At 39.1% G+C, this 19,754-nt stretch overlaps 1 long non-coding RNA gene across 1 annotated transcript; it reads left to right on the top strand.

The window, feature by feature from the left end:
* Positions 1-122: 122 nt before the first annotated feature.
* Positions 123-18,920, top strand: LOC129700323 (uncharacterized). The gene is made up of 3 exons (XR_008724040.1): positions 123-4,574; positions 5,640-5,822; positions 16,309-18,920. It is a non-coding gene; the product is annotated as an uncharacterized LOC129700323 (long non-coding RNA).
* The last annotated feature ends 834 nt before the right edge of the window (positions 18,921-19,754 follow it).

The following is a 19,754-nucleotide window of genomic DNA, read 5'->3' as shown; positions in this document are numbered from 1 at the left end:
CCAACGGTCTGTCTGTTTTTTCATCTTTATTTGTTATTTTTAGTGATTTTTTAAAAGTAAATCTTTGGTTTGTTTTATGTGGGGAGAGGGGAGTGGGATCAGAGGAAACTTTTTTTTCTCTTACCCTGCCAGAGATGCAATTGTTTTCCAGGTCGTATCTCCGGTTGCTCTGCGGCCTAACATCGTGGAGCTGGAGGCCTTGCTCGGGACTGACTTTGAGCTCCACCGCGCGGCGTGGACTTACAATCGGAGCCAACCCCTTGCCTGGGATCGCTCCAACCGCGGCCTATGGACTATACCATTGAGAGCTCGCAGTCTCGGGTAGAGACCGTGGATGTTGGGAGCTCCAACGACGCAGAAGGTTTGACAAGCCTGACCCGGTGTCAGATCGCTCGGCAGCGGGGAGCTGAGACTCCCCCCACTTGGAGCTTGATCGCCCCGATGCCGGCTATGGGAGTAAGATTGTCCCATCAACGGAAGGCACAAGGCCCTCGACCACGGGAGAACAATGAAGGGAAGATATTGAACTTTTTTTACCTTCCATCACAGTGGGGAATGTGGAGGAGTCACTGTGGTGGATGTTTATGTTAAAATGTATTTTCTGTGTTCTGTTGCTTTTTATTTTTATCACTGACTTGGCAAATGAAATTCCTCGTATGTTGCAAAACCTACTTGGCTAATAAAGTATTATTGTATTGTATTGTATTGTATTGCATTGTACAATTGAAAGTACATTGTAGTGCATGATGACATTTCATTATGCTGTGCTAACCTGATAAAGAGGAACAATGCTGTTGGCAAAAATGCAAATTCCTCCCAATTTTGCAATTCTTGGTGCATTCCTGCAACAATATGTTGGACACATCTCATTCGTTCACAGAATATTTTTCATCTGCTACCTGATCACATTTTTGTTCATGATCCATTTCACATCACCACAAGTCTGCAGATAATTCTTTTTGGCCATTCCTTTCTAAGTGGTTGTGTCTCTGTAGGTGCAAGCGTGCAGCATTGCATAAACTTTGGCTGAGCTGTTATGATTTTTGCCTCTGTATGTCTAGTTTCAATTCCCATTCCAGAAACCTGAGTACCAAATGTATAATGATGTTCTGAGGGGGCAATATATGGTTGGAAGTGCTTCCTCTGAATGAGATCTGGTCTCCCCTGTACTCTCTCAGGTGGATGCAGCTGCATTATTTCACAGAAGAGCAGGAAAGTTATCACTGCTGTCCTGAGCTGTAATTGCCCCTCACTCACCTTTACTAAGGCAATTATCAGGGTGTTGTGCTGCCTCGGGGGAAGTTGTTCGTCGGAGCCGCTGTGTCAATTATGCAGGCGCGCATCAGGGAGTGGATCTGCCGGGGCCTGCAAGAATGTGGGTGTCACACTGCTGTCTGCAGAAGTTTACTGAATGCAGAATTGCTTACCATGAAATCTGAAAAACTGCACAAAACCAAAAGCCTTGAAGTACTGTGTCAAATACATCAATTTATTTTATCCAACTAGACTTTCAGAGGAAAATTTTGCACAGTACCTTTCCATGGTTGTTATTGGATGCGTTAGATGGAAAATGGATGGAGGCAAGCTGGCGAGATGAAGGTAAAATGGAAGTGGAAGATGTTGGAGTAGAAAAGGAGCTCCAAGGTAAGGTAGTTCAAACTCAGGAGGTATGATACTGGAAGGTCTTATCTCCAATCCTAGGTGATGCAGATGTCCATGTAGTGAGGATGGTGCAAATGGAAACTCGAGGCATTGTGAAAAAACCTTCTGCTCTACCTGGGCCACCTACATTACAGAAGGAACATTTGTCATCCACAGGAAGTTGTCTTCATATGAATTTAGCTTCTGAATTTATTAAGGTCTGGAATACATGGTCTGCCAAAGATAGACATTCATCTTTATGCCACAGGATATTACTGTGTGTTCCAAAAAGTCTTATTTAGTTAGTGAGTATTTTGGGAGGCACCAAGAGGAATGTGTATGGTGCTATCAAAGTGCATGCCTTCCGTTTGTATCTGTATGATCCTTGATGCATCTTTACCTCAAAAGGTATCCTTATTTATTTGACACTGAAATCAGTATGATGTTGGATGAGCTTCTGACATTATTCAGGTGACGGATAATTCTCAACTCCTCTGACTATAAATTGTTTTCCAACAGAAAGTGGTCCCAACAAGATCCATTTTCCTTCCATTTTCTCTTGCGTATTTCCTTGTCAAATGCTATCAAACGTTAAAAAAAAGAACGACCAACAACTGGGATCAGATGCTTCTAGTGAAAGGATACATTGACATCAGACGTCTTTTTCCAAGAAGTCGTTGTTTCCAAATTTTGGATTCTTTCATACAACTCCAAAGAGGGTGCTTGGTCAATGAAGAGTGTTTCGCCTGATTCAATCTACTTTGAATACATTTTCATGGAGTCTTAGCAACTGAGCAATTTGACTCCAGACTTTTAGACTGAATTTTAATTTGTTCTAGTGACATTTTTCCAATGTACGACTCTTCCGAATAACATGAACAGCAGGGCAACACACAATATTCGACTGCAGTGAGATTTTCAACATCACTAGCTCTGAACAACGACAATGCCTACTTTCTCTCAGAACAACTAGGTTTTGCTAATCCCATCCAATTTAAAGGGCCAACACATTGTCCTTATTAAGCTCTGTTCGCTCCTACAAATACAGTTTGACATATGTGACTGGATAGCTTTGCTCGTGGGTAATCTTCAACTTCCCCCACTAATGATCTCTGCAACATCACCTTGTTGCAGTAGGGAAGGTATCCAACTCCTTATTTTAGAAGCGATTACCATCTATTTTTCCTTTAGTCCGCAGGAGAGTGAATGGGCATTTTTTAGCATGGCAGGCTTTTCATTCAGACATTGCACTCATATTTTCAAAGACCTGATGACTTCCTTCCTGGACGATTTATTGTGACTCCTAAGCAGAAAAAAAAAACATGCTTTCTGTATTGTTCCAAAATGTCCACGTCCTACTGAGCCCCGGGAGTACTCATCCTCCAAACATTGGAGGATACAATCATTCACTGCTGATTTTGTGGTATGCTCGTATCAAAATGAATTCCAGCAATTGCACGTGATTAAGAATTTGTTATAGTTCATGAGGGGCACTGCCCTGAAACTGCAGCATTGCACAGGGAAACCTAACAGTGCTTTTCTGCAAACCACACAACTGAAGATCTTGCTGCTAACGCCACGATTGCATGGAGTAGTTGGTGTGACCCGCAAAATGGTTTTGTTGCCATTTAAGTATGATATAATATTAAAGCCTACATGTTAAATCATTAAGCTTCAAAATGTAATAGCTGCTGAAGGTTTTGATAGTCTATGTCTGGGGGATAAATGTGAATTCTATTGTTGTATGTTGTCTTATGTTGTCTCAACATAAATGCTCAAAAGAACTGAAACCTGATTTAATCCAACATTTGATGAGTCAGGTGTTTCCCTGAAGGGTCATGGTGCAGGGTGTGTTCCATTTCACTAGTTTGCGCATGATATCTGTCGATCTTAAGGGCATTATGTCTCTTTTCCTCCAAATGATATACTCAAAATACATGAATAAAGTGAACGTTCTGGAGCAATCAATGAATTTCACTCTATAATCACCATCTCCATGGACATATGCATTTACAAAAAGGAAATTAATTCTTATTTTTCAATCTGAAAATAAACATTTGAAGATTACGTTCCCTTTTGGTGCCTCAAATCAATGGATATGGTGGTATGACACATTTTAAGATCTTTGAGTGGAAGTGGCTCTTCTGCATGGTTTTCATTAAAATTGCCAGAGGTAACACATTTTCCAGGGTTTAACTAATGGCATTTGATTATTAGAAGAAGTTTTGTGACAATACAATTAGTCATGACTGATACTTTTTTTGACAGACAGACACAGATTAATCCTTATAATCCCATCCTTCAGGCATCGTTCAGACGGATGTTAATAATTAGTCTTCTCATCCCTCTTTGTTCCCATTAGATTTGACCCTTTTTTCCTACTATTTATCCATTCCTTTCTGCTTCACAAAAGGCTGCAGTGAAATGACTGATATCTACTTAAAATGTCTTTGTTTATCTATTACCCAAATCCATATTACTGTAGTAATTGCCATGATGAATGTTAGGAAATAGAAATGAATACAAATAATCAAAGACGTTGCTGGTTACACTGTTCAATTCCAATCGTATAATGCCACAAGGTTCGGTGCTTAGTACCGTTTGATTTTTTAGATAATAAATTAAGGTTTGGGGCAGTGAAACAGGGAGCTTGGTTGATTTCTGCACACACACACTTCTATGTAATACCACGAGGCTACACACGGTGGCATCATTGCCCTGCTGCTGAACAGTCTCTTCCACCAAGCCTCTGCAACGATCCCTTTTGTCAGAGACTTTCTTTCCAAATTCCTGTCTATTTATGTTAGCATCAATACAAGAGGGACTTGCTTTGGTCTGATTATTTTAAAAAAAAAACGAGTATGTGAAGTCTTCTGTGCTTATAATACTAATCACATACTGAGCCCTATTTATGGGATAATGATTTATTTGAGGTAAGAGGACTTTAGATGCATGACATGTTATCTTTTTCATACATATCTACAGCATTAACACCTTCCCTTTTGGTGTTTTAATATCAGGGCATGCTGGGGCCATTTTCATTCCCATCTGCGAGCAGGTGGATTGGAGATAACTCTCATTCAGCTTTGTTTTCTTCTGACACCATCATTAATCATTCCTTAAGCCACACTTCAACTTATAATAATCAGGACTGTCTGCTATATTCTGGGAAAGTATTGCCTCTCACGCTGTAATGTGAAATTGAAAGTGAATAGCCAAAGCTAGATGCTTCTCCAGCAGTCCCAGCGTATCTCATCATTTAGGTATTTATCCATCTCGATCTTGTATGGGGAGTGACTCTGGCATCCCAGGAGAGCACAGATTGTAACAGAGGATCAGATTTGTTACCCCGGCTTTGGGCTTTGATTGTCCTCCTATAAGTTTGGGATTAAACTGAAATTTCCCACAGGGCTGTGCAGGATTTGCTAGCATTTAAGTGTTTAACCTGTCTGTTTGTGAATGAGAATCCTGTGATCAAACTGTTCCACAGAGAATACCTTGTTGCAAGATAGCATCAAATGACAGACAAGATCTCGTTTCTCTAAATTCCTACAAAGATTGGGATAAATGTTGTTCATTGAGTATTTTTTTCCCCCAAGTGGACTGTTTTTAGATGTTATAAACTGCACATACATTATATTGTTAAACATAGCCACAAAACAATTTTCTCAATTCAAGGAATTTTAATGCTTGTACAATATATATCTGCTGGGAATAAGATCCAACCTTCTGATTTCATCTCCTGTTGCTTACATTAAAATCGCTTTTTTCCACAGGATGATATTTGTGAAGTAATGTTTTTTTTTAAATCCAGGAGTTGTAAAGATTAATTTTTTTACCTTGGTACATCACCTTTAAAATCTTCAGACTGGATTTCTTGTGAGTCACCTGTGATGATGCTTCCTATTGAACTCAGCATTCTTTTGGGATAAATTAAGCTGCCTTAGCCTTTCATGGCTTCCACCCTAACAAAACAAGACTTTCTTTTCCAAACACAGGCCAGGTGTGCTGTGCAGGATATGCTCTGGCTAAAGACCCTCTATTCATTTGAATGGCCCACCTGGTCCAACAAACATCTAGCCGACAGCCTGAAAGTAAAACAAGGTCTTCGATGTCAGACTGTATTCCAGATTTAATTGGTGCCACTGTACAGCTCAAAGCCTGGTGTGCCATTGACTGAGGTAAGCAGTACACAACACAATATAACTGCCATTTACTACAGTTCATAAATTTAGTGGTTACATTTTTGTTCTGTATTTGACAGCTGACTTTCCACAGCCCAGCTTTGGCCCTCTTATAGTAACAATAGGCATGGAAATTGGATGATTATATTTTTTAAATGTTGTTCTTTCAAAATCAATATGGATCCAACATCAACAACAACAACTTGCATTTAGATCTGGCCTTTTAGACAGAATGAAAACATCCCCAGGCATTTTGCAGAGGCATTAGGAAATGAATTGGTACCAATCAGCCCTGAAAGAGATCTTACATCATGCATTGTGCAGCTGTAAATGCTCCAAGGCATTTCTCATGTGTAAGTGCAATGTGGGATTCCACAGGGTGGGTGTTGCTTTATCAGTGAAATTGTGCTGAAATCTGTATCATGGCCAAATTTATCTGGGAACTCAGCATATACAAGGAAGCAAGTACTTCAGTTCTATCAGGTTGTGTCTGGCACAATCTCACTCCCCTAAAGCATTGACCTCAATATGCCACTGCATTCTTTCCTGTAAAGCTGTTGAATCTAAAAGAACATGAGAAACAAATACGGCATGGCATGCTATGGTAAACCTGCAAAGGAGTTTTTTTATTAAGAAATATAAAAATATTTTAAACCTTTGAACCGTATCAATCTTGTGGACATTTTGTGGACATTTGCTTGCTTGCTTCCTGTATGAGTAAATACAAATTTTGTTCAAGGTGGACAGTAAAAGAGATTGAATACAGCCCTATTCCAATCAGGATGTCCTTGTACTCCACAATGCGAGGGCAATGCAGACTCATGGGAGAATGGAGATGTGGCAGAGAAATGATGGAGGATTCTAAAATCTACAAATCTTTACAAGAGAGATTATAGAACTTCATTAACTGCCTGTGAACATTCAATCAGATATAGTCCTAAAGGATTCTGCATTTAATTTCCAGATCTGGGGGTGGGGTGGGGGAAATTTCTGGTCTATTTGGGACTGATGCTTGTCTGTTGAACAGCCAGGCACATTGATTTTGCTGCTGGCACTGTGTAAATTTTTTGTTGCATTCAGCATAATCATAATATTCAGAGGTGCATCACGTTAGTCGGACCTAAAAAAACAAACTATGCCAAGCCATTGAGGAGACAGTAAGGCATACAATGAGATAGTTGGTATCAAGGTCTATTCTCAAAGGAGAAAAGAGAAGTGGAGAAGCAAGCAGTTTGAAGGAGGGAATTCCAGAGTAGGTGGTTGTGGCGGCTGTGAGATGGACCACCTGTTCTTGTAGAGTAATGCAATCATACAGAACTGAACCAGGCCTTTCAGTTCAATGATCATCAAGTACCTATCTATACTAACCCCATTTACCAGCACTTGGAACATAGTTTACTCTGCATTGGCAATTCAAGTAGGCGATGTTTCTTAAAACCTGTGATAATCCTGTGGATATGGAGGCTTTGGAGAGGAAGAGGTTTACCAGAATGCTGCCTGGAGTGTTAGAAGCTGAGGCGGGGGCGGGGCGGGGTGGGTTGAGAGAAGTATACACAATTCTAGGAGGCGTAGATAGAGAAGACGGTCAGAAACTTTTCCCCAGGGTGGTAATATCTAGAGGGCATATTTTAAGGTGAGAGGAGCAAAGATTATAGGAGATGTGTGAGGCAAGTTTTTTTTACCCAGAGAGGAGTGGGTGGGTGGAAGATGCTTCAAGAGATGGTGGTGGAGGCTGATAAGACAGTGATATTTAAGATACTTTTTGATAGGCACGTGCATATGCAGGGAATGGAGAGATATGGACAGGAGATTGTTGAGCTGGACATAAAGGGATGTTGAGTGGGAAGGATGAGGATATGACAATCTGTGAGGAATTTGGATGTTTGGATGAGAATTTTAAAAGGGAGGTGTTAATCAGTTAGGGAGCAATGGTGGTCAATATATAAAGGAATGCAGGGGAACAAGATAAATGGGGCGAGTTTAGAGATGGGCATCAATTTTAAAAGACCTGAAAAAGCAGAACAATGGCAGTTGGTTAAGACTGAGTTGGGGTAGGAACAAACATGTGGATGAGCATTCAAGCACTATAACGTGAGCCAGTGGTAGAGTAAAGGGGTATTATGGAGATGGAAATGGACATCTTGGCATCAAGCACAACACCAATGTTGCAAACACTTAGGTTCATATTTCAGACTGGTGTGCTGGAGAAAGATGGAGCCCATGGCTAATGAATGGAGTTGGTAATGGCTGCAATCTTACCAGTACTTAGTCATCTGTATTTGAGAGGGTGCTCAAGGAGGTGGCTCTAGAAATGGTGGTCGCATTGGTGATCATTTTCCAATGTTCTTTAGATTCAGGATAAGTTCCTGTGGATTGGAGGGTAGCTAATGTTATCCCACTTTTCTAGAAAGGAGCGAGAGAGAAAATGTGGAATTATAGACCAGTCAGCCTGACATCGGTGGAGGGGAAGATGCTGGAGTCAATTATTAAAGAAGTAATAACGGTGCATTTTGATAGCAGTAAAAGGATTGGTCGAAGTCAGTTAGGATTTATGAAGGGGAAATCTTGCTTGACTAATTTTCTGGAATTTTTTTGGGATGTGACAAGTAAAATGGATGAAGGATAGCCAGTGGATGTAATGTATCTGTACTTTCAGAAACCCTATAATAAGGTCCCGCACAGGAGATTAGTGGGCAAAATTAGAGCACATGGTATAGGGGGATAGGGTGTTAACATGGATAGATAATTAGTTGGCAGACAGGAAACAAAGAGTAGGAATAAACGAGTCCCTGTCAGAATGGCAGACAGTGGCGAGTGGAGTGCTGCAAGGCTTATTGCTGGGACTGCAACTATTTACAAAATATATTATTGATTTAGATGATGGAATTAAAAGTAACCCTAGCAAATTTACAGATGACACAAAGCTGGGTGGCAGTGTGAACTGCGAAGAGGATGCTAGGAGGTTGCAGGGTGACTTGGACAGGTTGAATGAGTGAGCAGATACATGGCAGATGCAGTAAAATATAGATAAATGTGAGGTTATCCACTTTGGCGGCAAGAACAAGGAGGCAGATTCTTATCTCAATGGGGTTAGGTTAGGAAAAAGGGAAGTGCAATGGGACCTGGGTGTTCTTATACACCTGTCACTGAAAGTAAACTTGCAGGTACAGCAGGCAGTGAAGAAAGCTAATGGCATGTTGGCCTTCATAACGAGAGGATTTGAGTATAGGAGTAAAGAGGTCCTTCTGCAGTTGTTCAGGGCCCTGGTTAGACCACATCTGGAGTATTGTGTGCAGTTTTGGTCTCCTAATTTGAGGAAGGACATCCTTGCTATTGAGGGAGTGCAGAGTAGGCTCACAAGGTTAATCCCCGGGATGGCTGGACTGTCATGGAGGAAAGATTGGAAAGATTGGGCTTGTATTCACTGGAATTTAGGATGAGAGGATATCTTATAGAAACATAAAATTATAAAAGGACTGGACAAGTTAGATGCAGGAAAAATTTTCCCAATGTTGGTGGAGTCCAGGACCAGGGGCCACAGTCTAAGAATAAAGAGGAGGCCATTTAAAACTGTGATGAGAGAAAAGAAATTCACCCGAAGAGTTGTGAATTTGTGGAATTCTCTGTGACATAAGGCAGTGGAGGCCAATTCACTGGATGAATTTATAAGAGAGTTAGATAGAGGTCTTGGGGCTAGCGGAATCAAGGGGTATGGGGAGAAGGCAGGCACGGGTTACTGATTGTGGATGATCGGCCATGATCACAATGAATGGCAGTGCTGGCTCGAAGGGCCGAATGGTCTCCTCCTGCACCTATTTTCTATGTTTCTATGTTTCTATGAATCGGGAGAAATTTTGGCATCAGCATGGAGAAACGGTGATGGTGTGACTACAGCTGAAAGGATGGACTCTTGGAAATAAATCCTCGATAGCCTTGTGATCTCTTCAGCTAATTTGAGTCAAAAGTAACTGAGTAAAGCCCTGCTTCCTTTTCTGTGCTGCTGTTCGAAGAGAGGGAGAACCATAACAATGCCACAAATCTAGATTTAGCTGGTGTGTAGAAGTTTAAGAGGAGACTTCAAGAAAGAACATTTCCTCATTGAAAGTAAAAAGAATAAAGATCCATTCAAAAACACTGCCTTGTCTGGCCACTCCACAGATACTAAATAATCTGCTGCATCTTCCGGCATTCTCTGTTCTATTCTACTTATAGCCTGGGCTGCACTGCTGCACTCAATGGGGTCTGCTGCTCTCTTTTCTTCTGCCAGAATAAGTATTTCTGGTTTAAACAGCATGAGGCAAAACTTGGCCTGACATGATCTGGTGGCTTCCTCCAGTGGCGTGATGCATCAGATAGATTTAGCACCAATAGTAACCAGTTAATTTGCCTCAAGGAATATTTAAACTTAAACATTGATGTAATAATTTTAGTAAATTTCATCTGTTGAAACCGACATTGAAATGTATCTCTCCTGTCCCCCTGGATTCTTACATGCTACGGTTGAGTGCATTGCCGTTGCGAATGAACTTCATGGAGGCATACAATGGTCAAAGCTTATTCTCTTTGCAAATTTCTCTGCACTTACAGGGCGAATATCGCATCTCACCCATTGCTGATTACCTAAGATTTATAAATCTACAGAGGAGGAGATCAAATCTGCTGTGGCAACACATGATGGCACTCCATCTCCATCACTTCACAGCACAACATACTATTCCATTACTCCGCACACTACATACAGCTCTGTCACTCTACACCAACACTTGAATTCGTGATGAAAAGACTGATGATACTGTAGTTTATACGCTGAATGATTAATAGATCAATGTATAAGGAATATGATAAGGTTGACTGGGCTTCAAATTGGATAAGGGCAGCTGGTGTAATCTGTCTGATTTCATGGGTCAGCTTTAGGTATATTGTGAGGATGACTTCCAGCCTTTATTGCGCACAGTCTTTGGAGTCTGGTGGGGGAGAAAAAGGCGATGGAAAGAGTAGTGGGTAACTACAACTTGATGTAAGTGATCGAATATGAGGTCATATTTTAAGACAACCTTTACAATAATTGTTGAGGTTGTTACATTTTTGAGTTTGAGTAATCATAAATACATGGGGACAAAAAAACAAGAACATTGGCATAAATAAAGACATATAGTTGGGTGCATCACAGCATTGAGACATTCTCTGACCAAACTCGTCCTCCTCACTTCTTTTAATTCCTCCTTAAATATGCCTCTTTATCCAAGGTTTTCATCGAGTACCTTAATAAATCTTTCTTTGGGCCAACATCCTCTTCATCAGCTGCATTGCTGTAAGGATTTTGTGACATTTCTGCAACATTAAAGGCACTTGTTTGTCTTTCAAGTGCATGATGCAGTTGTATAGAACGACTTTCATTTTCCATTAGGCTCTTTCAGCCAGATGATCACATTGGGCTGACAGATGGTATCTCATTCATCTTTGTTGGTCAGGAAATGTGTTGTTATGAGTTTTATCACCTGCTCCTGAAGGCTACAAGCACAGGAGAGTTTATTTTCTATTGAGACATGGACTATGCATACCTGCCATGGCTTGTGCGGATGGGGAATGGAAGTGCCTGTAACCAACACAGAAGATCAAAGCTGAGGACTTTCAGCATCTGCTTGATGAAACTTGTAAGATCCATTTGTTTCTCCACAGCATTATTGGGACTCGAACTGCCTGTCTGGATTTTTGGTTCTACAAGAGGTTGCACTGCTCCAAATCATAGTGGGAGACAATGTGAAATCCCAGTGAATGGTGGGCCATTAATTCTCTGCTGTGGAGTTTGATTGCTAGCAAAGCAACTAGATGTCGTTGAATGAGGCGTGACGTGGAAAGTCACAAACCTCAGCTCATGTGACGGCTTGCGAAATGGAGGAGCATCTCAGAGAGGGCAGTTGAGAGGGCAGTACTGCCAATGAGCCTATTAGTTCTACGGTATATTTCAGCTGCAGGTGTACTTGACATTTATTGTAGTGCATTTGTTGTTTACTGTCAAAGACAGTGAGTCTGATTATGAACAGACAGATGTACCTCTACCTAGAGGTACAAGTGGAAGTCCCCCTGTAGGTTTGCCTCATGTGTAGCCTGACCTACGGCTTTACTCCTCCAAAACTACAAAGCACTAATGGCCTTTGGGAATGCTGGTGCATGGTAAAACACTCAATACCTCCTGATAAACTTAGTTCAAAGAGAAAAGGAGCAATGTTAAAAGGTTGACAATTAAGTCTCAAGTCCTACTATTGGTCTGTTTTTGTACGTGATAAATAATAGAATTGCTGCATGCATGACTTCAGGAGGAGGGCATTTGAAAACTGTAAAAACAGTATGTGGATATTTAAATCATATGATCAAAGCTTAATTTTACTGTAATTATACTTCAGATTTGCCAAGCACCTCTGGTATCAGTGCGAAACCCAAATGTAAAAGTGGATCCGCGCTAATTGGGCTGAAATCTGGCATAACTGATCTCTACCCATTTATCCAATCAATTATGCTCACATTGTGCCTGTTAATTGGGAATAACCGATTGGAAACTACACCCTAATGTGTCGAGCTTGGCATACTGACAATAGCAAATGTTCCTGAAACAGTCAGCATAAATTCATTCAAGTAGTAATTAGATATACTTCTGGAGAGAAAACATGAGGTATACAACAAAAAGGCAGACAGTTGAGGTTAAAAGCTATTTTTATATTATTCTTTAATTAACTTTGATATTGGAAATGCAGTGTCTGAAAGACCCCTCGCAGATGTTGCATTTCTAGAATTGGAATGAGAGGACAGCATAATAATAACTAGAAAGAGCTTGTTGTACCTCATCATTTTTAAAAATTCTTACATATTGCAATAATCGTGTCAGATATCTATATTTTCTGAATATGGATTAAAGAATTACAATATCAGTTAAACCAAGACAATTCAGAATCAAGAGCAACTCAAAATAGCCCAAGGCCATTCAGCCATCGTCATTGATCCTTGAGTGTATAACTAGTGGTCAGTGGCTATTGGGTATAATGATAGTCGTTTGCTGGCCATCAGATGTACAACAGATATACCGCAGCCAATTCTGTATCCCTAGCTATGTTGAATTTCATCCCAATTCATCTCAATTTAAGTGAAAACATGGATCAAAAATGATGCTGCTTTACATTCACATAACAAATACGTCTTCAGCTTTTCAAATATCTTCTACTTCTACAGTTAAGCCAATTTTTTCCAAGAGATTCTATTTTCCATATTGGAATATGTTTATTTGAGAAATGTGGTTTAAATCCCTGATTTAAATGTCTTCTTTGAATGTTTATGCAGGTGTTGGTCTCACTACAGGGAGCAGTGTGTAGACTTTATCTGTAATAAAGAGTTTTGCCTCCCATATATATGTCACCTTAAGCCAAAAGCACATAAATGACAGTAGGGTTCAGATTCTCCAGGGACCAAGGGAAAGTGCCTCCTAATATCTCACAATGGCTCTTCACATTTATATTACAACTAAGTTATTACACAGGTAGTTGAAAAAAATAACAGGAGCTGGGATCATGCATATGGAGGTTACCCTTACAAAAAATTTTAAATCCAATTCGTGAATGCAGCAAGATGGGGTGCTGAAATGTTCGATTCATGGAAGTGGGCATTCAATGACAATCAATCTCATGGTTCTGGTGGAATGAATTGGTTATGATCAAGGACAACCTGCATTATTTGATGGGTAAAAAAAAAAGTTGAAATATTGCAGTAGCAATGAGCGATAGCAAATGTCACAATATTTTAAAAATATTCAAGTGAAAACAATGTTGTAATTAGAGGTTACTTAATAAGAACATGTAAGTGTCTAGTTATAAAAACTATTTTCACTTATGTGACTAAATAGTTGTAAAACATTTACGTGGCATCCATGTGCAGGTGTAATATAAATGTGAAGAGCTATTGTGAGGTATTAAGATCAAACCTCAATATTTCTGTATACACTGCAGAATTTCAATGTTCCCTGGCTAGTGAGATAGATTCATCCCAAGAGATTCCACACAATCTCAGTGAAAAAGAGGGCTTGTAGTTGCAGAAATGGAGCACGTTGTTCTTTAAAGGACCCATAGCAAACCACTGCTGAAGCTCTTATACTTGTGCATCACAACTAAAATGTTCACAGCTTTATACACTGTGTTATAAATCGTGATGGCATCCCTATGATTTTATTATTAGGTAATCATTACAGTTTCGAAATGTAAAATTTATCAATTATTGCCGCATTATTTGATGGGTAAAAAAAATATGCTGACTTAATGGAACAGAATAAGTGAAAGCTTTGTTGAGGAATAATTGAGGAAGTTATGCACTCCAGCAAGCCTAGATTATTTCTGTCCATGTAAGATTTATTTCTGCAGATTATTCCCGTCTGTCTTGTTACATTTCCCTGCGTTGTGCAATCATTGCTATCTTTAGCCTGTTAAAATCCTCTCTTGAATGTCTCAGAACCCTGGGTATATTTTACTCTTGAAAATGAATGGGATCAACTTGCATTTCTCAGAAATATTTGCAAAATGCTCCTGATGGCAATTCTTCATATCGATGGCTATGATGCCACATTAATTTCCGTGGTTTAGCTGTACGGTAGGCTCTACAACCAAATGAAATGCAGCAGATGAACACCCGTATTTCTGTAGCACACTGTTAACCATTTGTTACTGTCATTTAGATGCCAGGCAGGGAAGAACATTTTTTCTTTTAATTTAATGCAACTCAAAGTGTGAGCGATAGCAAATGTCACAATGCCATTAAGTGCCCCTCACAGCATTTGTTGTGCTAACCTCAAGGATTTCCCATTTGTGCAACAGGGTAAGGGTTAATAAGCTTACTGCATTCTGCTGTGTGATAGACTGACACTACTGATTTTATCAATGGGCTGATAACCCTCTTTCTTTCTGTTAGTATATTTCAAACATGCTTTAAATCAGCCAGCTTTTCATGGAAATATTTTTATAATTATCTTTTCCGCAACAATTTTAGTTGTGTTTCAAACTTTGCTTTGCAATCTTCTTGTAAGAGAACAGTCTCAACAGGAAATACTAGTTTCTCAGAATTATTTTCTTTTGTTTATATGTAGAGCAGGAGTGACAAATTTAGTAACAAATTGTTAATAAAATTCGATTTCATTTCCATTGCAAAGTCTGGAAGGGTCTGTCCCTTTGAAAGCAGTGAATGCTCACCCATATGATGCAATTAGTCTTTAAACCCGTCCTCCCTGTTATGATGTAGAATAAGTAGCAGTATTGTTCTATGTTGGTTTACAAAATCAGTATCTATAAGGAGTGACAGTTTGGGGGTTTTACATTTTCTTGATAAAACCAGCTTCATTTACTTTGAAGCTGCATATGTATGACTCTGGTTCACTTTCACTTTCACTACAGCTCCTGTGGCTATCCATTTGCCTAATGGCCTGGGGGTGGGGGCGTCACTCACTTAGTACATTTATTTCCTTGGTACTCTCAAGTTCAGTGTCTGAGACTTCCAATGCTCTGTATTCACAATGTGCTTTTTTTTTCTTCAAAAACCTTCTATATTATTTTCCATGTTTTAAGATGAGGAATTTAGACTTGGGCTGCAGCTAATGTGGGTCTATGATGAAGAGGGAAAGTTTAATCTGAAATCCAAAATGAATCCAAGTGTTCATCCCTGGTTGTGTGTAATTAATTAGATTATGAGCAAGGATAAAGAGCTCTTATTAGGTTGGTGCACTGTAATGCTGTTGCATTTAATGCAGTCTCACAACCTTTCATTGTTCTGCACCACAGCTGCTGTAATGGAGTCAAGAAAAAAATTCTCAGGCAACAGCAGTGGATAAATTCAAACATTTAATTGGGCGTCTGGACAATTGTACCCAACACACATAACATGGTGGCAAAAAGTAAAGTCTACACTTAGCATTTAGTTCACGAAAGCTCTGCTGTCCCTTGCCCATAGCTCAGGGCAAAGAGCCCCAGGAGTTCAAAAGCCCAGGATAAGTACATGTCTTGGAGTTATTATCTCAGTTATTATCTAAGCTTTCCCCCGTCAGTAAAACATTAACAAGTTGTAACTAGTAAACCCTGACACTCCCACTAAACTAACTTCTCCTTAAATTTAAATTGGGTTTATCAAAAGATCAAACATTTTGAATCAAAATTGAAAATGGTGAGGACAACAGAATGAACTCAATTGATTATTCCCAAGAATACTCCCAAGTTTTGGCATCGTTGACATCACATGACTACATGGCATAAAGACATGCCTGCACACTCATATGATGTAAATACTTGCAAAGCCTCATTCTCCATATAGTTCAATGGGAAATGAAATGCTTCACTAAATGATCATCTATCAAATAAGAGAGTTGAAAGTTGTAATTTTCAGAGGGCAGAAGGTTTTTTTTTTAATTTAATGTAGGATTGTCTGATATTTGGCAGCTAAATTTTTATTGTTTAAAAAGGAGCAGAATCGGTGGAAAAGGAAGGATGCTGGCGTTGCAAGGATTTCAGCAGTATGCCTCAGCCAGGATCACGAGTTGCTACAGGAACTGTCAAGACAAGTTTATTATTCACTATTTTGCTGAATACATTTAAGAGAAATCAACTGCACCTTGTTTTGAAACATTACCTATGACACAGGAACCTCAGCCCCTCAATCATTTTCTGTGATCCATGCCTCTGCAGATCTGTTGTTGTTTAAAAATGTACTTGCTTTAGGGAATAATATTTTTTAAATGTTATACACTTACCTCAGGCTCAGATTTTTTTTTTTTACATTACTTACTTCAAGCAGGCAGAGAGTCACTCGTGTGGAAAAAGCTAATGTAATGCTGCCTGAAAAATTTAATCTCTCATGAAATTATAATGCTAAAGATCAGCAGAAAGTACTTGATAAATAAATGAAAGTATCTGTATAGCAGGCAAATTGTAGTTTCCAACAGGGTTTACCAAACTGAGGATTTTCTGAGCAGTAATTTTAAACGTGTTTATTGCCAACGTTAAAATGATTTTTTTTCACAGCCAGGTGATGACAAACACAGAGATGGGAATCACACATTGACACACTTCTTGTATAATTGTGGTCGAATTTTGTAAGAAATCACTTTTTTTGCAAATAAAAGTCACTAATTATTTGACAAAAACGATGATAAGTAACACTTTTCACAACCCAGCAGATCAGAAATAAAAATGATGGTGGCATTTATATGCAGTACTTCTCTTTTTGACTTTTATTAAATAATAATTGCTGGACAGATAAATGTAAAAACAAGGTTTTCAAAAATTCTTGCAAGAATTCATAGTTCAGTTATGCACATTTTAGTATATACTTCTATTTTTGTAAGATTGCAATAATTAAGAAAATATCTCAAACATTACCATTCAATTCAATTGAATTCTGCCATCTAGCAGCTTAAAGAACAATATAATCAATGACTTATATTTTGGGATTTTAGTTGATTTAAACCTGTACTTTTCAATGCTATGACAATGTTGATAAACTAATAAAAAAAAGGTATGAACAATTTAGAAATAAACTCACCTCAGCTTTTGCAATTTTTTTTGCAAACGAGCAGTAGACGTGAACACACTGTCTTAATTGTGTAAGACCAGTTTAATCAGCAAGAGTGACCCACTGAGCGACAGTTCTAAAACAGGAGAGAAAAAAATACAGGTTTTCCTTTTTCTACAATAAAAGCTGTGGAAGTTGCGTGGGGTAGAGTCTCTAGGAAATACACTCTTTCTTTCAAAAAATGTCCGTGGGTAGATACAAGATTGGCACAACAATGACTGAAAATAGCAAGGGCTGATACGCATTGTCAGCTAGAATTTGGGTTAAGATAGTGACTTTTGTCTGCAAGGTGTCTGCACTGAAAAGAGGAGATGAGAGATGTAAAATTCTAATTTTCCTACCTCTGATTAATAAGATATATGGCTGAATAATGAGCATGCAGATATCACACAGAAGCGTTCACAATTACCTAACTCTGTCTAGAAGTGCATTAAAATCCAATGCTAACCAAAAAGGCCAAGTGTTGTTTTTTTTTTTTAGCTTTGCAAAATTAAGTGAGTGGCATCAATGGTCATAAATGAAAGCATTCATCAAAGGTGTTGGCTATGGCAAAGGATTAGTGAAGTGTCCAGCTTCCCATAACTCGGAATGCGACCAGATTCAGAATTCCTTTATCATCTTGCTGCTGCATAACAAAGGTCTCATATATTTAGTGCAGGTTTGCCCTGGGCCACATAATAGGATTAGGAATAATTTTTACAAATTTACAAAAAACAGATCACATGGTAAGGCTTAGAATTTGCTAATAATTTCTCCGTCCTTGATAGATCAAAGGGAGCAAGAGTTCTGAAGCCAAGCAGCAGTTTGACCCTGGTCAGGCTTCCTAATGAAAGGGTTAATCTTCTCAGAGGTGACTATAGAGGAGCAAGTGGTGTGACCAAAGGGAGATTGAGGAATTAGAAAATCATTCAAAAGAAGACTGGGTAATATGACAGAAAGAGAAAGTTACTCAGCCGCTCCACCTTAACTTGTCCTCAGTGATCTGAAATGATTGTCTAAATGATAAATCTGCCATAACATCGAAACAGGAGTTACAGTTCATTTACCTATTGCTTTATATTAAATTAATTTATTGCACTTTTAATAAGAAGAGTTCATTCTTAAAAATAAGCCCTGGAAGACATTTGAGAGGCCTGTCTTTAAAAAAAAAGGTTATTGAAATCAGTGTATTCCTTGGGGAGAGTTGACATCACACAGCTTCCTGCACTAACTAGGAAGGCAGGACACTGTCAGAGGCAGTAAGTCGGTGCTGCAAACCTCACCCGTGCATTTCAAAATCCATAGACAGCCGTCAGTGCAAGAAGGCTTTTCCAGTGTGGTTTCAAACAAAATGCAGAAAAGTGGATCTGTAAACCTTGAACAAGTCATGCAAAGGTTGTGAAGAAGGCAGGAGGGGAAAATAATCTTAATAATAACACAGTAAAGATTTTCAAAAGACCAAAGCCCACTTAAATTTAGCTACGAATAAATGTTAATCCTGTAAACCACCAAGGTTTTAGTCTTTGACTACTAATTTATGACTATAAAATAATTAATCTGTTCAACATCATGGGTTACATTTTCCCATTGGTACTTTGACTGAGCAGCAGTTAAAGCAGCACAAACATTTTTGTCACTGATCTTTTTCCACTTAGTTATGCAGCCTGACCAAATTTTCCCAAATGCCTGAATAGCATCATTTTCCCTGCTTCACCACAACATGCTGCATAATTAAGATGTATCAGTTTATGTCACTCTAATTAAGGCCAAGTTATGAATGTTTTTGACAGAGATAACCACCATGGGGCAATGACAGAGCTGACTATTAACAAGTGTTACACCAAAGGACCAGAAATTTGAGACCATGGAATCAGAGAAAGCTGATTCCATGAATGAAACAGCAATGGTTCTGGCAACTCTTTCAAATCTGAAGTACAGGAGACAATTCGGAGTTTACAGGCAAGTACCAAACTTTCTACCGAACGCAAGGCAATTTTGAAATAAAGGTTGAAACTGTTACAGCTGTGCTCTTAGTAGCCAGTGAAAGATATGCTTGTGTCGCCAGTAATATTTTAGTAATTATTTCATGGGCAACATTTTGTTCTCCTGTCTCCTTAAAGTCACTTAACTAGATTATGAAAGTAAATGCCTCAGCAAATACATGGACCCAAGATTAAAATATAATCTATTTTTCCGGACATTGAATATTTGACTGGGAACATCAGCTGGGTTGCACTCATAAACTCATAGGCTGTGCTACTGTACAAATTCAGGAAAATGGGATGTTCATTGGTCCAACGAATGACTGGTTGTGAGTTCTATCCACTTAGAGACCCAAACTAATTATCATCACTCCTT

The sequence above is a fragment of the Leucoraja erinacea genome, chromosome 9, assembly GCF_028641065.1.
Source record: "Leucoraja erinacea ecotype New England chromosome 9, Leri_hhj_1, whole genome shotgun sequence".
NCBI classification, from domain to species: Eukaryota; Metazoa; Chordata; class Chondrichthyes; order Rajiformes; family Rajidae; genus Leucoraja; species Leucoraja erinaceus.
This window is presented reverse-complemented; position numbering and strand designations above follow the sequence as displayed.